General features: G+C 39.5%; 13 non-coding genes across 13 annotated transcripts; all 13 read left to right on the forward strand.

The window, feature by feature from the left end:
* Window positions 1–1,880: 1,880 nt before the first annotated feature.
* TRNAP-AGG (transfer RNA proline (anticodon AGG)) lies at window positions 1,881–1,952 on the forward strand. Its single transcript has one exon. It is a non-coding gene; the product is annotated as a tRNA-Pro (tRNA).
* A 1,898-nt stretch (window positions 1,953–3,850) lies between these two features.
* On the forward strand, window positions 3,851–3,922 carry TRNAP-UGG (transfer RNA proline (anticodon UGG)). Its single transcript has one exon. It is a non-coding gene; the product is annotated as a tRNA-Pro (tRNA).
* A 300-nt stretch (window positions 3,923–4,222) lies between these two features.
* TRNAV-CAC (transfer RNA valine (anticodon CAC)) lies at window positions 4,223–4,295 on the forward strand. Its single transcript has one exon. It is a non-coding gene; the product is annotated as a tRNA-Val (tRNA).
* A 2,131-nt stretch (window positions 4,296–6,426) lies between these two features.
* Window positions 6,427–6,498, forward strand: TRNAP-UGG (transfer RNA proline (anticodon UGG)). The gene has a single exon. It is a non-coding gene; the product is annotated as a tRNA-Pro (tRNA).
* Window positions 6,499–6,798: 300 nt separating this feature from the next.
* TRNAV-CAC (transfer RNA valine (anticodon CAC)) lies at window positions 6,799–6,871 on the forward strand. Its single transcript has one exon. It is a non-coding gene; the product is annotated as a tRNA-Val (tRNA).
* Window positions 6,872–9,026: 2,155 nt separating this feature from the next.
* On the forward strand, window positions 9,027–9,098 carry TRNAP-AGG (transfer RNA proline (anticodon AGG)). The gene has a single exon. It is a non-coding gene; the product is annotated as a tRNA-Pro (tRNA).
* A 1,938-nt stretch (window positions 9,099–11,036) lies between these two features.
* On the forward strand, window positions 11,037–11,108 carry TRNAP-UGG (transfer RNA proline (anticodon UGG)). Its single transcript has one exon. It is a non-coding gene; the product is annotated as a tRNA-Pro (tRNA).
* Window positions 11,109–11,408: 300 nt separating this feature from the next.
* TRNAV-CAC (transfer RNA valine (anticodon CAC)) lies at window positions 11,409–11,481 on the forward strand. The gene has a single exon. It is a non-coding gene; the product is annotated as a tRNA-Val (tRNA).
* A 2,135-nt stretch (window positions 11,482–13,616) lies between these two features.
* TRNAP-UGG (transfer RNA proline (anticodon UGG)) lies at window positions 13,617–13,688 on the forward strand. Its single transcript has one exon. It is a non-coding gene; the product is annotated as a tRNA-Pro (tRNA).
* Window positions 13,689–13,988: 300 nt separating this feature from the next.
* Window positions 13,989–14,061, forward strand: TRNAV-CAC (transfer RNA valine (anticodon CAC)). The gene has a single exon. It is a non-coding gene; the product is annotated as a tRNA-Val (tRNA).
* Window positions 14,062–16,220: 2,159 nt separating this feature from the next.
* On the forward strand, window positions 16,221–16,292 carry TRNAP-AGG (transfer RNA proline (anticodon AGG)). Its single transcript has one exon. It is a non-coding gene; the product is annotated as a tRNA-Pro (tRNA).
* Window positions 16,293–18,238: 1,946 nt separating this feature from the next.
* Window positions 18,239–18,310, forward strand: TRNAP-UGG (transfer RNA proline (anticodon UGG)). The gene has a single exon. It is a non-coding gene; the product is annotated as a tRNA-Pro (tRNA).
* Window positions 18,311–18,610: 300 nt separating this feature from the next.
* On the forward strand, window positions 18,611–18,683 carry TRNAV-CAC (transfer RNA valine (anticodon CAC)). Its single transcript has one exon. It is a non-coding gene; the product is annotated as a tRNA-Val (tRNA).
* The last annotated feature ends 2,058 nt before the right edge of the window (window positions 18,684–20,741 follow it).

Consider the following 20,741-nt stretch of genomic DNA (forward strand, 5'->3'; position numbering starts at 1 on the left):
CAATTTTCTCTTTGCAGTAGTGGATGAATATTTGCTAGAGTCTCATGCTTTTAACCTTGCCCTGCCTGAGCAACTAGGAAACATTTCTCTTTAAGCATTTTGCAAAAATGCTGAACTTGCATGGCATATACAAGCGTTCAGCTAGGGCTGTCTGGGAAGGTTGCATGAAATAAATCTAAAATACATTGATATTTGCATCTCCTTTCCTAGCCTGCATTTTTCATTATCTTACAGGCTGTATATAATAAGTATCAATTCAGGGGCCCTTCTTCTACTCAATTCACAACTGTTCTATCCCGGCATTGATAAGCAATCTACATCTGCTTCTGTTGTGTATTGGTTATCATGTTTACCTGACGTGTGAAAGCCCCATGTTTGACAGTGCGCGTTAACAAAGAGACCAATGATTTTTATTAAAAGTTGTCATGTGTTTTTGTTACCTTGCACCGGCCAAAAAGTGCCGGAAATGACTTCATTTGCAGTCACTTGAAAAGTAGGGATTCTCAAATAAATGGTAAGAGGTTGGAACAAATCTAAAGGAATGCATGGCATATCTATATGTATGTGTACGCAGGTATCCATATATAAAGATAGATAGATAGATAGATAGATAGATAGATAGATAGATAGATAGATAGATAGATAGATAGATAGATAGATAGATAGATAGATAGATAGATAGATAGATAGATAGATAGATAGATAGATAGATAGATAGATAGATAGATAGATAGATAGATAGATAGATAGATAGATAGATAGATATTGGGAGAGAGAGAGCGTTACTATAAACTGAGACTTTATTTTCCATCAAGCTGTCTTTCCTTTCCTTCAGGAGCAGAATGTTCTGATCATCAGCGCTCCAGAATCTAGTGCTTGGTTGGCAAGCATCACACATTGTGATGTGTTAGCTAAGAGTTCCATGTCGTTCAGACTCATATATTCCTCTGTAGTTGTACCTTGGTGATTCAACAAAATGTGGCATCATAAGCAGCATTCTACTGCCATAGACTGGGCAGAAAAAACATTTAGAATTTCACTGAAAAAGAAAAAAAGCATACTTAGGCAGAGCTTTCTGGACAGTAAGGACATTAGAGTAAGTGATGAATAAGCACTGCTTTTGTTAATTTACATAGGCAGAACAGAGACTGCTGGGAAAAGCCTGAAATTAAAGGCACAGAAAATGCCTGCTTCTGGATAGAACACTAAGAAGGGTTGAAAGTTTTTTCTCTGACCCTGGCCACTCTTACAAGCAATCCTATGATAGTCAGAAGGACCCACCCTAAAAAGGAAGGGACAGCCATTTGGACCCTTTCCACCTTTTCTATATCTCGCCTGATCGAGCCTGATCGAGCGCTGATTGAGCGGATTAGCACATGTACTTCTCATTTTGGGAAGGTATTGCTTAGCTTGCTACCAGCAGCTCAGTTATGTTATGATGTTAGAGGCTTGCATGGAATGCTTTAGTCCTGCATTAGGCCGTTTTTATTGCTACTTGCATTCAAGGGAAAGATAATTAGCCAGAATCTGTGGCCCAGTTATTCACCTTGGCATTCCGATTTGCACAAAGGGAATAAGCATTTGAGAGAAAATGCAACATGTGTTTCTTATGTTGCTATGAACAGCTTTTTATTCTTTCTCTTTAGGGTCTAGCCAATGCAGAAATAGATAAATAAGTGCTGACTTTCTGTAAGACGTGTCCAATGCTGGGACAAAATAAAAGGGGACACTTATAAATGATAGTGATATCATTTGAGAAAGGGTAAGTTGACACTGAATTTCATGTATATTCACAGACCAAGCATGAAAAAGTCCCCAGCATGATCTTCATTGCGTGCTTAGAGCTGGTATTAGCTTTTCAGAGGTGCGGGCCTTTCGAAGGCTCGTTGGTCTAGGGGTATGATTCTCGCTTAGGGTGCGAGAGGTCCCGGGTTCAAATCCCGGACGAGCCCTTTCATTGGTACTTTTTTAAAGTAGTATTGCAGTATGCATTTCAAAGCCAATATCAATTTTCTCTTTGCAGTAGTGGATGAATATTTGCTAGAGTCTCATGCTTTTAACCTTGCCCTGCCTGAGCAACTAGGAAACATTTCTCTTTAAGCATTTTGCAAAAATGCTGAACTTGCATGGCATATACAAGCGTTCAGCTAGGGCTGTCTGGGAAGGTTGCATGAAAGAAATCTAAAATACATTGATATTTGCATCTCCTTTCCTAGCCTGCATTTTTCATTATCTTACAGGCTGTATATAATAAGTATCAATTCAGGGGCCCTTCTTCTACTCAATTCACAACTGTTCTATCCCGGCATTGATAAGCAATCTACATCTGCTTCTGTTGTGTATTGGTTATCATGTTTACCTGACGTGTGAAAGCCCCATGTTTGACAGTGCGCGTTAACAAAGAGACCAATGATTTTTATTAAAAGTTGTCATGTGTTTTTGTTACCTTGCACCGGCCAAAAAGTGCCGGAAATGACTTCATTTGCAGTCACTTGAAAAGTAGGGATTCTCAAATAAATGGTAAGAGGTTGGAACAAATCTAAAGGAATGCATGGCATATCTATATGTATGTGTACGCAGGTATCCATATATAAAGATAGATAGATAGATAGATAGATAGATAGATAGATAGATAGATAGATAGATAGATAGATAGATAGATAGATAGATAGATAGATAGATAGATAGATAGATAGATAGATAGATAGATAGATAGATAGATAGATAGATAGATATTGGGAGAGAGAGAGCGTTACTATAAACTGAGACTTTATTTTCCATCAAGCTGTCTTTCCTTTCCTTCAGGAGCAGAATGTTCTGATCATCAGCGCTCCAGAATCTAGTGCTTGGTTGGCAAGCATCACACATTGTGATGTGTTAGCTAAGAGTTCCATGTCGTTCAGACTCATATATTCCTCTGTAGTTGTACCTTGGTGATTCAACAAAATGTGGCATCATAAGCAGCATTCTACTGCCATAGACTGGGCAGAAAAAACATTTAGAATTTCACTGAAAAAGAAAAAAAGCATACTTAGGCTGAGCTTTCTGGGCAGTAAGGACATTAGAGTAAGTGATGAATAAGCACTGCTTTTGTTAATTTACATAGGCAGAACAGAGACTGCTGGGAAAAGCCTGAAATTAAAGGCACAGAAAATGCCTGCTTCTGGATAGAACACTAAGAAGGGTTGAAAGTTTTTTCTCTGACCCTGGCCACTCTTACAAGCAATCCTATGATAGTCAGAAGGACCCACCCTAAAAAGGAAGGGACAGCCATTTGGACCCTTTCCACCTTTTCTATATCTCGCCTGATCGAGCCTGATCGAGCGCTGATTGAGCGGATTAGCACATGTACTTCTCATTTTGGGAAGGTATTGCTTAGCTTGCTACCAGCAGCTCAGTTATGTTATGATGTTAGAGGCTTGCATGGAATGCTTTAGTCCTGCATTAGGCCGTTTTTATTGCTACTTGCATTCAAGGGAAAGATAATTAGCCAGAATCTGTGGCCCAGTTATTCACCTTGGCATTCCGATTTGCACAAAGGGAATAAGCATTTGAGAGAAAATGCAACATGTGTTTCTTATGTTGCTATGAACAGCTTTTTATTCTTTCTCTTTAGGGTCTAGCCAATGCAGAAATAGATAAATAAGTGCTGACTTTCTGTAAGACGTGTCCAATGCTGGGACAAAATAAAAGGGGACACTTATAAATGATAGTGATATCATTTGAGAAAGGGTAAGTTGACACTGAATTTCATGTATATTCACAGACCAAGCATGAAAAAGTCCCCAGCATGATCTTCATTGCGTGCTTAGAGCTGGTATTAGCTTTTCAGAGGTGCGGGCCTTTCGAAGGCTCGTTGGTCTAGGGGTATGATTCTCGCTTTGGGTGCGAGAGGTCCCGGGTTCAAATCCCGGACGAGCCCTTTCATTGGTGCTTTTTTAAAGTAGTATTGCAGTATGCATTTCAAAGCCAATATCAATTTTCTCTTTGCAGTAGTGGATGAATATTTGCTAGAGTCTCATGCTTTTAACCTTGCCCTGCCTGAGCAACTAGGAAACATTTCTCTTTAAGCATTTTGCAAAAATGCTGAACTTGCATGGCATATACAAGCGTTCAGCTAGGGCTGTCTGGGAAGGTTGCATGAAAGAAATCTAAAACCAGAGGCCCTTGGAATAGCCTGTTTTGAGAAGTTTCATCACAGAAGAATCAACTGTAGACATCTGTTTCTGTAGTGTAGTGGTTATCACGTTCGCCTCACACGCGAAAGGTCCCCGGTTCGAAACCGGGCAGAAACAGTTGTTATATTGTCTTGGCTGCAATGTTGAGAGGTGCCGTTTTGCCATGAAATTGTCCAGGCCCTGAAGATGGTTTCATGCAGACTCGTTCCAAGAAAGTGAATTCTCCTAAAAACACTAAAGTAATTGGCATGTGGATGTATCTGTTGATTCACAGACCTCGCTTTGAAAAGAGCCCTGCATTCTGTTCATTGCTCACCTAGAACACGCATTAACTTTGGGAATTGTTGGCACCAACAGGCATCTTAGTTTAGTGGAGTGTTTCTGGTGTTTAAGTGCAGAAGCCCTGGGCTCAATTCCTCGGTGACCCTTCTCAAGGTGATGATACAAATGCATCGTCACCTTTACGTTTAATGTCAGAATTGTTTATTTCTATTTGGTGGTGTATGAATGCTTGCAATAGTATGTTGATTTTTTCTAGCCTTGAATGAATAAAAGCAAATCACTCCTCTTTATGTATTTTTCTAATACATTGATATTTGCATCTCCTTTCCTAGCCTGCATTTTTCATTATCTTACAGGCTGTATATAATAAGTATCAATTCAGGGGCCCTTCTTCTACTCAATTCACAACTGTTCTATCCCGGCATTGATAAGCAATCTACATCTGCTTCTGTTGTGTATTGGTTATCATGTTTACCTGACGTGTGAAAGCCCCATGTTTGACAGTGCGCGTTAACAAAGAGACCAATGATTTTTATTAAAAGTTGTCATGTGTTTTTGTTACCTTGCACCGGCCAAAAAGTGCCGGAAATGACTTCATTTGCAGTCACTTGAAAAGTAGGGATTCTCAAATAAATGGTAAGAGGTTGGAACAAATCTAAAGGAATGCATGGCATATCTATATGTATGTGTACGCAGGTATCCATATATAAAGATAGATAGATAGATAGATAGATAGATAGATAGATAGATAGATAGATAGATAGATAGATAGATAGATAGATAGATAGATAGATAGATAGATAGATAGATAGATAGATAGATAAATAGATAGATAGATAGATAGATAGATATTGGGAGAGAGAGAGCGTTACTATAAACTGAGACTTTATTTTCCATCAAGCTGTCTTTCCTTTCCTTCAGGAGCAGAATGTTCTGATCATCAGCGCTCCAGAATCTAGTGCTTGGTTGGCAAGCATCACACATTGTGATGTGTTAGCTAAGAGTTCCATGTCGTTCAGACTCATATATTCCTCTGTAGTTGTACCTTGGTGATTCAACAAAATGTGGCATCATAAGCAGCATTCTACTGCCATAGACTGGGCAGAAAAAACATTTAGAATTTCACTGAAAAAGAAAAAAAGCATACTTAGGCAGAGCTTTCTGGACAGTAAGGACATTAGAGTAAGTGATGAATAAGCACTGCTTTTGTTAATTTACATAGGCAGAACAGAGACTGCTGGGAAAAGCCTGAAATTAAAGGCACAGAAAATGCCTGCTTCTGGATAGAACACTAAGAAGGGTTGAAAGTTTTTTCTCTGACCCTGGCCACTCTTACAAGCAATCCTATGATAGTCAGAAGGACCCACCCTAAAAAGGAAGGGACAGCCATTTGGACCCTTTCCACCTTTTCTATATCTCGCCTGATCGAGCCTGATCGAGCGCTGATTGAGCGGATTAGCACATGTACTTCTCATTTTGGGAAGGTATTGCTTAGCTTGCTACCAGCAGCTCAGTTATGTTATGATGTTAGAGGCTTGCATGGAATGCTTTAGTCCTGCATTAGGCCGTTTTTATTGCTACTTGCATTCAAGGGAAAGATAATTAGCCAGAATCTGTGGCCCAGTTATTCACCTTGGCATTCCGATTTGCACAAAGGGAATAAGCATTTGAGAGAAAATGCAACATGTGTTTCTTATGTTGCTATGAACAGCTTTTTATTCTTTCTCTTTAGGGTCTAGCCAATGCAGAAATAGATAAATAAGTGCTGACTTTCTGTAAGACGTGTCCAATGCTGGGACAAAATAAAAGGGGACACTTATAAATGATAGTGATATCATTTGAGAAAGGGTAAGTTGACACTGAATTTCATGTATATTCACAGACCAAGCATGAAAAAGTCCCCAGCATGATCTTCATTGCGTGCTTAGAGCTGGTATTAGCTTTTCAGAGGTGCGGGCCTTTCGAAGGCTCGTTGGTCTAGGGGTATGATTCTCGCTTTGGGTGCGAGAGGTCCCGGGTTCAAATCCCGGACGAGCCCTTTCATTGGTGCTTTTTTAAAGTAGTATTGCAATATGCATTTCAAAGCCAATATCAATTTTCTCTTTGCAGTAGTGGATGAATATTTGCTAGAGTCTCATGCTTTTAACCTTGCCCTGCCTGAGCAACTAGGAAACATTTCTCTTTAAGCATTTTGCAAAAATGCTGAACTTGCATGGCATATACAAGCGTTCAGCTAGGGCTGTCTGGGAAGGTTGCATGAAAGAAATCTAAAACCAGAGGCCCTTGGAATAGCCTGTTTTGAGAAGTTTCATCACAGAAGAATCAACTGTAGACATCTGTTTCTGTAGTGTAGTGGTTATCACGTTCGCCTCACACGCGAAAGGTCCCCGGTTCGAAACCGGGCAGAAACGGTTGTTATATTGTCTTGGCTGCAATGTTGAGAGGTGCCGTTTTGCCATGAAATTGTCCAGGCCCTGAAGATGGTTTCATGCAGACTCGTTCCAAGAAAGTGAATTCTCCTAAAAACACTAAAGTAATTGGCATGTGGATGTATCTGTTGATTCAAAGACCTCGCTTTGAAAAGAGCCCTGCATTCTGTTCATTGCTCACCTAGAACACGCATTAACTTTGGGAATTTTTGGCACCAACAGGCATCTTAGTTTAGTGGAGTGTTTCTGGTGTTTAAGTGCAGAAGCCCTGGGCTCAATTCCTCGGTGACCCTTCTCAAGGTGATGATACAAATGCATCGTCACCTTTACGTTTAATGTCAGAATTGTTTATTTCTATTTGGTGGTGTATGAATGCTTGCAATAGTATGTTGATTTTTTCTAGCCTTGAATGAATAAAAGCAAATCACTCCTCTTTATGTATTTTTCTAATACATTGATATTTGCATCTCCTTTCCTAGCCTGCATTTTTCATTATCTTACAGGCTGTATATAATAAGTATCAATTCAGGGGCCCTTCTTCTACTCAATTCACAACTGTTCTATCCCGGCATTGATAAGCAATCTACATCTGCTTCTGTTGTGTATTGGTTATCATGTTTACCTGACGTGTGAAAGCCCCATGTTTGACAGTGCGCGTTAACAAAGAGACCAATGATTTTTATTAAAAGTTGTCATGTGTTTTTGTTACCTTGCACCGGCCAAAAAGTGCCGGAAATGACTTCATTTGCAGTCACTTGAAAAGTAGGGATTCTCAAATAAATGGTAAGAGGTTGGAACAAATCTAAAGGAATGCATGGCATATCTATATGTATGTGTACGCAGGTATCCATATATAAAGATAGATAGATAGATAGATAGATAGATAGATAGATAGATAGATAGATAGATAGATAGATAGATAGATAGATAGATAGATAGATAGATAGATAGATATATAGATAGATAGATAGATAGATAGATAGATAGATAGATAGATAGATAGATAGATAGATAGATAGATATTGGGAGAGAGAGAGTGTTACTATAAACTGAGACTTTATTTTCCATCAAGCTGTCTTTCCTTTCCTTCAGGAGCAGAATGTTCTGATCATCAGCGCTCCAGAATCTAGTGCTTGGTTGGCAAGCATCACACATTGTGATGTGTTAGCTAAGAGTTCCATGTCGTTCAGACTCATATATTCCTCTGTAGTTGTACCTTGGTGATTCAACAAAATGTGGCATCATAAGCAGCATTCTACTGCCATAGACTGGGCAGAAAAAACATTTAGAATTTCACTGAAAAAGAAAAAAAGCATACTTAGGCAGAGCTTTCTGGACAGTAAGGACATTAGAGTAAGTGATGAATAAGCACTGCTTTTGTTAATTTACATAGGCAGAACAGAGACTGCTGGGAAAAGCCTGAAATTAAAGGCACAGAAAATGCCTGCTTCTGGATAGAACACTAAGAAGGGTTGAAAGTTTTTTCTCTGACCCTGGCCACTCTTACAAGCAATCCTATGATAGTCAGAAGGACCCACCCTAAAAAGGAAGGGACAGCCATTTGGACCCTTTCCACCTTTTCTATATCTCGCCTGATCGAGCCTGATCGAGCGCTGATTGAGCGGATTAGCACATGTACTTCTCATTTTGGGACGGTATTGCTTAGCTTGCTACCAGCAGCTCAGTTATGTTATGATGTTAGAGGCTTGCAAGGAATGCTTTAGTCCTGCATTAGGCTGTTTTTATTGCTACTTGCATTCAAGGGAAAGATAATTAGCCAGAATCTGTGGCCCAGTTATTCACCTTGGCATTCCGATTTGCACAAAGGGAATAAGCATTTGAGAGAAAATGCAACATGTGTTTCTTATGTTGCTATGAACAGCTTTTTATTCTTTCTCTTTAGGGTCTAGCCAATGCAGAAATAGATAAATAAGTGCTGACTTTCTGTAAGACGTGTCCAATGCTGGGACAAAATAAAAGGGGATACTTATAAATGATAGTGATATCATTTGAGAAAGGGTAAGTTGACACTGAATTTCATGTATATTCACAGACCAAGCATGAAAAAGTCCCCAGCATGATCTTCATTGCGTGCTTAGAGCTGGTATTAGCTTTTCAGAGGTGCCGGCCTTTCGAAGGCTCGTTGGTCTAGGGGTATGATTCTCGCTTAGGGTGCGAGAGGTCCCGGGTTCAAATCCCGGACGAGCCCTTTCATTGGTACTTTTTTAAAGTAGTATTGCAGTATGCATTTCAAAGCCAATATCAATTTTCTCTTTGCAGTAGTGGATGAATATTTGCTAGAGTCTCATGCTTTTAACCTTGCCCTGCCTGAGCAACTAGGAAACATTTCTCTTTAAGCATTTTGCAAAAATGCTGAACTTGCATGGCATATACAAGCGTTCAGCTAGGGCTGTCTGGGAAGGTTGCATGAAATAAATCTAAAATACATTGATATTTGCATCTCCTTTCCTAGCCTGCATTTTTCATTATCTTACAGGCTGTATATAATAAGTATCAATTCAGGGGCCCTTCTTCTACTCAATTCACAACTGTTCTATCCCGGCATTGATAAGCAATCTACATCTGCTTCTGTTGTGTATTGGTTATCATGTTTACCTGACGTGTGAAAGCCCCATGTTTGACAGTGCGCGTTAACAAAGAGACCAATGATTTTTATTAAAAGTTGTCATGTGTTTTTGTTACCTTGCACCGGCCAAAAAGTGCCGGAAATGACTTCATTTGCAGTCACTTGAAAAGTAGGGATTCTCAAATAAATGGTAAGAGGTTGGAACAAATCTAAAGGAATGCATGGCATATCTATATGTATGTGTACGCAGGTATCCATATATAAAGATAGATAGATAGATAGATAGATAGATAGATAGATAGATAGATAGATAGATAGATAGATAGATAGATAGATAGATAGATAGATAGATAGATAGATAGATAGATAGATAGATAGATAGATAGATAGATAGATAGATAGATAGATAGATAGATAGATAGATAGATAGATAGATAGATAGATATTGGGAGAGAGAGAGCGTTACTATAAACTGAGACTTTATTTTCCATCAAGCTGTCTTTCCTTTCCTTCAGGAGCAGAATGTTCTGATCATCAGCGCTCCAGAATCTAGTGCTTGGTTGGCAAGCATCACACATTGTGATGTGTTAGCTAAGAGTTCCATGTCGTTCAGACTCATATATTCCTCTGTAGTTGTACCTTGGTGATTCAACAAAATGTGGCATCATAAGCAGCATTCTACTGCCATAGACTGGGCAGAAAAAACATTTAGAATTTCACTGAAAAAGAAAAAAAGCATACTTAGGCAGAGCTTTCTGGACAGTAAGGACATTAGAGTAAGTGATGAATAAGCACTGCTTTTGTTAATTTACATAGGCAGAACAGAGACTGCTGGGAAAAGCCTGAAATTAAAGGCACAGAAAATGCCTGCTTCTGGATAGAACACTAAGAAGGGTTGAAAGTTTTTTCTCTGACCCTGGCCACTCTTACAAGCAATCCTATGATAGTCAGAAGGACCCACCCTAAAAAGGAAGGGACAGCCATTTGGACCCTTTCCACCTTTTCTATATCTCGCCTGATCGAGCCTGATCGAGCGCTGATTGAGCGGATTAGCACATGTACTTCTCATTTTGGGAAGGTATTGCTTAGCTTGCTACCAGCAGCTCAGTTATGTTATGATGTTAGAGGCTTGCATGGAATGCTTTAGTCCTGCATTAGGCCGTTTTTATTGCTACTTGCATTCAAGGGAAAGATAATTAGCCAGAATCTGTGGCCCAGTTATTCACCTTGGCATTCCGATTTGCACAAAGGGAATAAGCATTTGAGAGAAAATGCAACATGTGTTTCTTATGTTGCTATGAACAGCTTTTTATTCTTTCTCTTTAGGGTCTAGCCAATGCAGAAATAGATAAATAAGTGCTGACTTTCTGTAAGACGTGTCCAATGCTGGGACAAAATAAAAGGGGACACTTATAAATGATAGTGATATCATTTGAGAAAGGGTAAGTTGACACTGAATTTCATGTATATTCACAGACCAAGCATGAAAAAGTCCCCAGCATGATCTTCATTGCGTGCTTAGAGCTGGTATTAGCTTTTCAGAGGTGCGGGCCTTTCGAAGGCTCGTTGGTCTAGGGGTATGATTCTCGCTTTGGGTGCGAGAGGTCCCGGGTTCAAATCCCGGACGAGCCCTTTCATTGGTGCTTTTTTAAAGTAGTATTGCAGTATGCATTTCAAAGCCAATATCAATTTTCTCTTTGCAGTAGTGGATGAATATTTGCTAGAGTCTCATGCTTTTAACCTTGCCCTGCCTGAGCAACTAGGAAACATTTCTCTTTAAGCATTTTGCAAAAATGCTGAACTTGCATGGCATATACAAGCGTTCAGCTAGGGCTGTCTGGGAAGGTTGCATGAAAGAAATCTAAAACCAGAGGCCCTTGGAATAGCCTGTTTTGAGAAGTTTCATCACAGAAGAATCAACTGTAGACATCTGTTTCTGTAGTGTAGTGGTTATCACGTTCGCCTCACACGCGAAAGGTCCCCGGTTCGAAACCGGGCAGAAACAGTTGTTATATTGTCTTGGCTGCAATGTTGAGAGGTGCCGTTTTGCCATGAAATTGTCCAGGCCCTGAAGATGGTTTCATGCAGACTCGTTCCAAGAAAGTGAATTCTCCTAAAAACACTAAAGTAATTGGCATGTGGATGTATCTGTTGATTCACAGACCTCGCTTTGAAAAGAGCCCTGCATTCTGTTCATTGCTCACCTAGAACACGCATTAACTTTGGGAATTGTTGGCACCAACAGGCATCTTAGTTTAGTGGAGTGTTTCTGGTGTTTAAGTGCAGAAGCCCTGGGCTCAATTCCTCGGTGACCCTTCTCAAGGTGATGATACAAATGCATCGTCACCTTTACGTTTAATGTCAGAATTGTTTATTTCTATTTGGTGGTGTATGAATGCTTGCAATAGTATGTTGATTTTTTCTAGCCTTGAATGAATAAAAGCAAATCACTCCTCTTTATGTATTTTTCTAATACATTGATATTTGCATCTCCTTTCCTAGCCTGCATTTTTCATTATCTTACAGGCTGTATATAATAAGTATCAATTCAGGGGCCCTTCTTCTACTCAATTCACAACTGTTCTATCCCGGCATTGATAAGCAATCTACATCTGCTTCTGTTGTGTATTGGTTATCATGTTTACCTGACGTGTGAAAGCCCCATGTTTGACAGTGCGCGTTAACAAAGAGACCAATGATTTTTATTAAAAGTTGTCATGTGTTTTTGTTACCTTGCACCGGCCAAAAAGTGCCGGAAATGACTTCATTTGCAGTCACTTGAAAAGTAGGGATTCTCAAATAAATGGTAAGAGGTTGGAACAAATCTAAAGGAATGCATGGCATATCTATATGTATGTGTACGCAGGTATCCATATATAAAGATAGATAGATAGATAGATAGATAGATAGATAGATAGATAGATAGATAGATAGATAGATAGATAGATAGATAGATAGATAGATAGATAGATAGATAGATAGATAGATAGATAGATAAATAGATAGATAGATAGATAGATAGATATTGGGAGAGAGAGAGCGTTACTATAAACTGAGACTTTATTTTCCATCAAGCTGTCTTTCCTTTCCTTCAGGAGCAGAATGTTCTGATCATCAGCGCTCCAGAATCTAGTGCTTGGTTGGCAAGCATCACACATTGTGATGTGTTAGCTAAGAGTTCCATGTCGTTCAGACTCATATATTCCTCTGTAGTTGTACCTTGGTGATTCAACAAAATGTGGCATCATAAGCAGCATTCTACTGCCATAGACTGGGCAGAAAAAACATTTAGAATTTCACTGAAAAAGAAAAAAAGCATACTTAGGCAGAGCTTTCTGGACAGTAAGGACATTAGAGTAAGTGATGAATAAGCACTGCTTTTGTTAATTTACATAGGCAGAACAGAGACTGCTGGGAAAAGCCTGAAATTAAAGGCACAGAAAATGCCTGCTTCTGGATAGAACACTAAGAAGGGTTGAAAGTTTTTTCTCTGACCCTGGCCACTCTTACAAGCAATCCTATGATAGTCAGAAGGACCCACCCTAAAAAGGAAGGGACAGCCATTTGGACCCTTTCCACCTTTTCTATATCTCGCCTGATCGAGCCTGATCGAGCGCTGATTGAGCGGATTAGCACATGTACTTCTCATTTTGGGAAGGTATTGCTTAGCTTGCTACCAGCAGCTCAGTTATGTTATGATGTTAGAGGCTTGCATGGAATGCTTTAGTCCTGCATTAGGCCGTTTTTATTGCTACTTGCATTCAAGGGAAAGATAATTAGCCAGAATCTGTGGCCCAGTTATTCACCTTGGCATTCCGATTTGCACAAAGGGAATAAGCATTTGAGAGAAAATGCAACATGTGTTTCTTATGTTGCTATGAACAGCTTTTTATTCTTTCTCTTTAGGGTCTAGCCAATGCAGAAATAGATAAATAAGTGCTGACTTTCTGTAAGACGTGTCCAATGCTGGGACAAAATAAAAGGGGACACTTATAAATGATAGTGATATCATTTGAGAAAGGGTAAGTTGACACTGAATTTCATGTATATTCACAGACCAAGCATAAAAAAGTCCCCAGCATGATCTTCATTGCGTGCTTAGAGCTGGTATTAGCTTTTCAGAGGTGCGGGCCTTTCGAAGGCTCGTTGGTCTAGGGGTATGATTCTCGCTTTGGGTGCGAGAGGTCCCGGGTTCAAATCCCGGACGAGCCCTTTCATTGGTGCTTTTTTAAAGTAGTATTGCAATATGCATTTCAAAGCCAATATCAATTTTCTCTTTGCAGTAGTGGATGAATATTTGCTAGAGTCTCATGCTTTTAACCTTGCCCTGCCTGAGCAACTAGGAAACATTTCTCTTTAAGCATTTTGCAAAAATGCTGAACTTGCATGGCATATACAAGCGTTCAGCTAGGGCTGTCTGGGAAGGTTGCATGAAAGAAATCTAAAACCAGAGGCCCTTGGAATAGCCTGTTTTGAGAAGTTTCATCACAGAAGAATCAACTGTAGACATCTGTTTCTGTAGTGTAGTGGTTATCACGTTCGCCTCACACGCGAAAGGTCCCCGGTTCGAAACCGGGCAGAAACAGTTGTTATATTGTCTTGGCTGCAATGTTGAGAGGTGCCGTTTTGCCATGAAATTGTCCAGGCCCTGAAGATGGTTTCATGCAGACTCGTTCCAAGAAAGTGAATTCTCCTAAAAACACTAAAGTAATTGGCATGTGGATGTATCTGTTGATTCAAAGACCTCGCTTTGAAAAGAGCCCTGCATTCTGTTCATTGCTCACCTAGAACACGCATTAACTTTGGGAATTTTTGGCACCAACAGGCATCTTAGTTTAGTGGAGTGTTTCTGGTGTTTAAGTGCAGAAGCCCTGGGCTCAATTCCTCGGTGACCCTTCTCAAGGTGATGATACAAATGCATCGTCACCTTTACGTTTAATGTCAGAATTGTTTATTTCTATTTGGTGGTGTATGAATGCTTGCAATAGTATGTTGATTTTTTCTAGCCTTGAATGAATAAAAGCAAATCACTCCTCTTTATGTATTTTTCTAATACATTGATATTTGCATCTCCTTTCCTAGCCTGCATTTTTCATTATCTTACAGGCTGTATATAATAAGTATCAATTCAGGGGCCCTTCTTCTACTCAATTCACAACTGTTCTATCCCGGCATTGATAAGCAATCTACATCTGCTTCTGTTGTGTATTGGTTATCATGTTTACCTGACGTGTGAAAGCCCCATGTTTGACAGTGCGCGTTAACAAAGAGACCAATGATTTTTATTAAAAGTTGTCATGTGTTTTTGTTACCTTGCACCGGCCAAAAAGTGCCGGAAATGACTTCATTTGCAGTCACTTGAAAAGTAGGGATTCTCAAATAAATGGTAAGAGGTTGGAACAAATCTAAAGGAATGCATGGCATATCTATATGTATGTGTACGCAGGTATCCATATATAAAGATAGATAGATAGATAGATAGATAGATAGATAGATAGATAGATAGATAGATAGATAGATAGATAGATAGATAGATAGATAGATAGATAGATAGATAGATAGATAGATAGATAGATAGATAGATATATAGATAGATAGATAGATAGATAGATAGATAGATAGATAGATATTGGGAGAGAGAGAGTGTTACTATAAACTGAGACTTTATTTTCCATCAAGCTGTCTTTCCTTTCCTTCAGGAGCAGAATGTTCTGATCATCAGCGCTCCAGAATCTAGTGCTTGGTTGGCAAGCATCACACATTGTGATGTGTTAGCTAAGAGTTCCATGTCGTTCAGACTCATATATTCCTCTGTAGTTGTACCTTGGTGATTCAACAAAATGTGGCATCATAAGCAGCATTCTACTGCCATAGACTGGGCAGAAAAAACATTTAGAATTTCACTGAAAAAGAAAAAAAGCATACTTAGGCAGAGCTTTCTGGACAGTAAGGACATTAGAGTAAGTGATGAATAAGCACTGCTTTTGTTAATTTACATAGGCAGAACAGAGACTGCTGGGAAAAGCCTGAAATTAAAGGCACAGAAAATGCCTGCTTCTGGATAGAACACTAAGAAGGGTTGAAAGTTTTTTCTCTGACCCTGGCCACTCTTACAAGCAATCCTATGATAGTCAGAAGGACCCACCCTAAAAAGGAAGGGACAGCCATTTGGACCCTTTCCACCTTTTCTATATCTCGCCTGATCGAGCCTGATCGAGCGTTGATTGAGCGGATTAGCACATGTACTTCTCATTTTGGGACGGTATTGCTTAGCTTGCTACCAGCAGCTCAGTTATGTTATGATGTTAGAGGCTTGCAAGGAATGCTTTAGTCCTGCATTAGGCTGTTTTTATTGCTACTTGCATTCAAGGGAAAGATAATTAGCCAGAATCTGTGGCCCAGTTATTCACCTTGGCATTCCGATTTGCACAAAGGGAATAAGCATTTGAGAGAAAATGCAACATGTGTTTCTTATGTTGCTATGAACAGCTTTTTATTCTTTCTCTTTAGGGTCTAGCCAATGCAGAAATAGATAAATAAGTGCTGACTTTCTGTAAGACGTGTCCAATGCTGGGACAAAATAAAAGGGGATACTTATAAATGATAGTGATATCATTTGAGAAAGGGTAAGTTGACACTGAATTTCATGTATATTCACAGACCAAGCATGAAAAAGTCCCCAGCATGATCTTCATTGCGTGCTTAGAGCTGGTATTAGCTTTTCAGAGGTGCCGGCCTTTCGAAGGCTCGTTGGTCTAGGGGTATGATTCTCGCTTAGGGTGCGAGAGGTCCCGGGTTCAAATCCCGGACGAGCCCTTTCATTGGTACTTTTTTAAAGTAGTATTGCAGTATGCATTTCAAAGCCAATATCAATTTTCTCTTTGCAGTAGTGGATGAATATTTGCTAGAGTCTCATGCTTTTAACCTTGCCCTGCCTGAGCAACTAGGAAACATTTCTCTTTAAGCATTTTGCAAAAATGCTGAACTTGCATGGCATATACAAGCGTTCAGCTAGGGCTGTCTGGGAAGGTTGCATGAAAGAAATCTAAAATACATTGATATTTGCATCTCCTTTCCTAGCCTGCATTTTTCATTATCTTACAGGCTGTATATAATAAGTATCAATTCAGGGGCCCTTCTTCTACTCAATTCACAACTGTTCTATCCCGGCATTGATAAGCAATCTACATCTGCTTCTGTTGTGTATTGGTTATCATGTTTACCTGACGTGTGAAAGCCCCATGTTTGACAGTGCGCGTTAACAAAGAGACCAATGATTTTTATTAAAAGTTGTCATGTGTTTTTGTTACCTTGCACCGGCCAAAAAGTGCCGGAAATGACTTCATTTGCAGTCACTTGAAAAGTAGGGATTCTCAAATAAATGGTAAGAGGTTGGAACAAATCTAAAGGAATGCATGGCATATCTATATGTATGTGTACGCAGGTATCCATATATAAAGATAGATAGATAGATAGATAGATAGATAGATAGATAGATAGATAGATAGATAGATAGATAGATAGATAGATAGATAGATAGATAGATAGATAGATAGATAGATAGATAGATAGATAGATAGATAGATAGATAGATAGATAGATAGATAGATAGATAGATAGATAGATAGATAGATAGATAGATAGATATTGGGAGAGAGAGAGCGTTACTATAAACTGAGACTTTATTTTCCATCAAGCTGTCTTTCCTTTCCTTCAGGAGCAGAATGTTCTGATCATCAGCGCTCCAGAATCTAGTGCTTGGTTGGCAAGCATCACACATTGTGATGTGTTAGCTAAGAGTTCCATGTCGTTCAGACTCATATATTCCTCTGTAGTTGTACCTTGGTGATTCAACAAAATGTGGCATCATGAGCAGCATTCTACTGCCATAGACTGGGCAGAAAAAACATTTAGAATTTCACTGAAAAAGAAAAAAAGCATACTTAGGCAGAGCTTTCTGGACAGTAAGGACATTAGAGTAAGTGATGAATAAGCACTGCTTTTGTTAATTTACATAGGCAGAACAGAGACTGCTGGGAAAAGCCTGAAATTAAAGGCACAGAAAATGCCTGCTTCTGGATAGAACACTAAGAAGGGTTGAAAGTTTTTTCTCTGACCCTGGCCACTCTTACAAGCAATCCTATGATAGTCAGAAGGACCCACCCTAAAAAGGAAGGGACAGCCATTTGGACCCTTTCCACCTTTTCTATATCTCGCCTGATCTCGCCTGATCGAGCGCTGATTGAGCGGATTAGCACATGTACTTCTCATTTTGGGAAGGTATTGCTTAGCTTGCTACCAGCAGCTCAGTTATGTTATGATGTTAGAGGCTTGCATGGAATGCTTTAGTCCTGCATTAGGCCGTTTTTATTGCTACTTGCATTCAAGGGAAAGATAATTAGCCAGAATCTGTGGCCCAGTTATTCACCTTGGCATTCCGATTTGCACAAAGGGAATAAGCATTTGAGAGAAAATGCAACATGTGTTTCTTATGTTGCTATGAACAGCTTTTTATTCTTTCTCTTTAGGGTCTAGCCAATGCAGAAATAGATAAATAAGTGCTGACTTTCTGTAAGACGTGTCCAATGCTGGGACAAAATAAAAGGGGACACTTATAAATGATAGTGATATCATTTGAGAAAGGGTAAGTTGACACTGAATTTCATGTATATTCACAGACCAAGCATGAAAAAGTCCCCAGCATGATCTTCATTGCGTGCTTAGAGCTGGTATTAGCTTTTCAGAGGTGCGGGCCTTTCGAAGGCTCGTTGGTCTAGGGGTATGATTCTCGCTTTGGGTGCGAGAGGTCCCGGGTTCAAATCCCGGACGAGCCCTTTCATTGGTGCTTTTTTAAAGTAGTATTGCAGTATGCATTTCAAAGCCAATATCAATTTTCTCTTTGCAGTAGTGGATGAATATTTGCTAGAGTCTCATGCTTTTAACCTTGCCCTGCCTGAGCAACTAGGAAACATTTCTCTTTAAGCATTTTGCAAAAATGCTGAACTTGCATGGCATATACAAGCGTTCAGCTAGGGCTGTCTGGGAAGGTTGCATGAAAGAAATCTAAAACCAGAGGCCCTTGGAATAGCCTGTTTTGAGAAGTTTCATCACAGAAGAATCAACTGTAGACATCTGTTTCTGTAGTGTAGTGGTTATCACGTTCGCCTCACACGCGAAAGGTCCCCGGTTCGAAACCGGGCAGAAACAGTTGTTATATTGTCTTGGCTGCAATGTTGAGAGGTGCCGTTTTGCCATGAAATTGTCCAGGCCCTGAAGATGGTTTCATGCAGACTCGTTCCAAGAAAGTGAATTCTCCTAAAAACACTAAAGTAATTGGCATGTGGATGTATCTGTTGATTCACAGACCTCGCTTTGAAAAGAGCCCTGCATTCTGTTCATTGCTCACCTAGAACACGCATTAACTTTGGGAATTGTTGGCACCAACAGGCATCTTAGTTTAGTGGAGTGTTTCTGGTGTTTAAGTGCAGAAGCCCTGGGCTCAATTCCTCGGTGACCCTTCTCAAGGTGATGATACAAATGCATCGTCACCTTTACGTTTAATGTCAGAATTGTTTATTTCTATTTGGTGGTGTATGAATGCTTGCAATAGTATGTTGATTTTTTCTAGCCTTGAATGAATAAAAGCAAATCACTCCTCTTTATGTATTTTTCTAATACATTGATATTTGCATCTCCTTTCCTAGCCTGCATTTTTCATTATCTTACAGGCTGTATATAATAAGTATCAATTCAGGGGCCCTTCTTCTACTCAATTCACAACTGTTCTATCCCGGCATTGATAAGCAATCTACATCTGCTTCTGTTGTGTATTGGTTATCATGTTTACCTGACGTGTGAAAGCCCCATGTTTGACAGTGCGCGTTAACAAAGAGACCAATGATTTTTATTAAAAGTTGTCATGTGTTTTTGTTACCTTGCACCGGCCAAAAAGTGCCGGAAATGACTTCATTTGCAGTCACTTGAAAAGTAGGGATTCTCAAATAAATGGTAAGAGGTTGGAACAAATCTAAAGGAATGCATGGCATATCTATATGTATGTGTACGCAGGTATCCATATATAAAGATAGATAGATAGATAGATAGATAGATAGATAGATAGATAGATAGATAGATAGATAGATAGATAGATAGATAGATAGATAGATAGATAGATAGATAGATAGATAGATAGATAGATAAATAGATAGATAGATAGATAGATAGATATTGGGAGAGAGAGAGCGTTACTATAAACTGAGACTTTATTTTCCATCAAGCTGTCTTTCCTTTCCTTCAGGAGCAGAATGTTCTGATCATCAGCGCTCCAGAATCTAGTGCTTGGTTGGCAAGCATCACACATTGTGATGTGTTAGCTAAGAGTTCCATGTCGTTCAGACTCATATATTCCTCTGTAGTTGTACCTTGGTGATTCAACAAAATGTGGCATCATAAGCAGCATTCTACTGCCATAGACTGGGCAGAAAAAACATTTAGAATTTCACTGAAAAAGAAAAAAAGCATACTTAGGCAGAGCTTTCTGGACAGTAAGGACATTAGAGTAAGTGATGAATAAGCACTGCTTTTGTTAATTTACATAGGCAGAACAGAGACTGCTGGGAAAAGCCTGAAATTAAAGGCACAGAAAATGCCTGCTTCTGGATAGAACACTAAGAAGGGTTGAAAGTTTTTTCTCTGACCCTGGCCACTCTTACAAGCAATCCTATGATAGTCAGAAGGACCCACCCTAAAAAGGAAGGGACAGCCATTTGGACCCTTTCCACCTTTTCTATATCTCGCCTGATCGAGCCTGATCGAGCGCTGATTGAGCGGATTAGCACATGTACTTCTCATTTTGGGAAGGTATTGCTTAGCTTGCTACCAGCAGCTCAGTTATGTTATGATGTTAGAGGCTTGCATGGAATGCTTTAGTCCTGCATTAGGCCGTTTTTATTGCTACTTGCATTCAAGGGAAAGATAATTAGCCAGAATCTGTGGCCCAGTTATTCACCTTGGCATTCCGATTTGCACAAAGGGAATAAGCATTTGAGAGAAAATGCAACATGTGTTTCTTATGTTGCTATGAACAGCTTTTTATTCTTTCTCTTTAGGGTCTAGCCAATGCAGAAATAGATAAATAAGTGCTGACTTTCTGTAAGACGTGTCCAATGCTGGGACAAAATAAAAGGGGACACTTATAAATGATAGTGATATCATTTGAGAAAGGGTAAGTTGACACTGAATTTCATGTATATTCACAGACCAAGC

This window comes from Lissotriton vulgaris, unplaced genomic scaffold (assembly GCF_964263255.1).
Source record: "Lissotriton vulgaris unplaced genomic scaffold, aLisVul1.2 SCAFFOLD_595, whole genome shotgun sequence".
NCBI classification, from domain to species: domain Eukaryota; kingdom Metazoa; phylum Chordata; class Amphibia; order Caudata; family Salamandridae; genus Lissotriton; species Lissotriton vulgaris.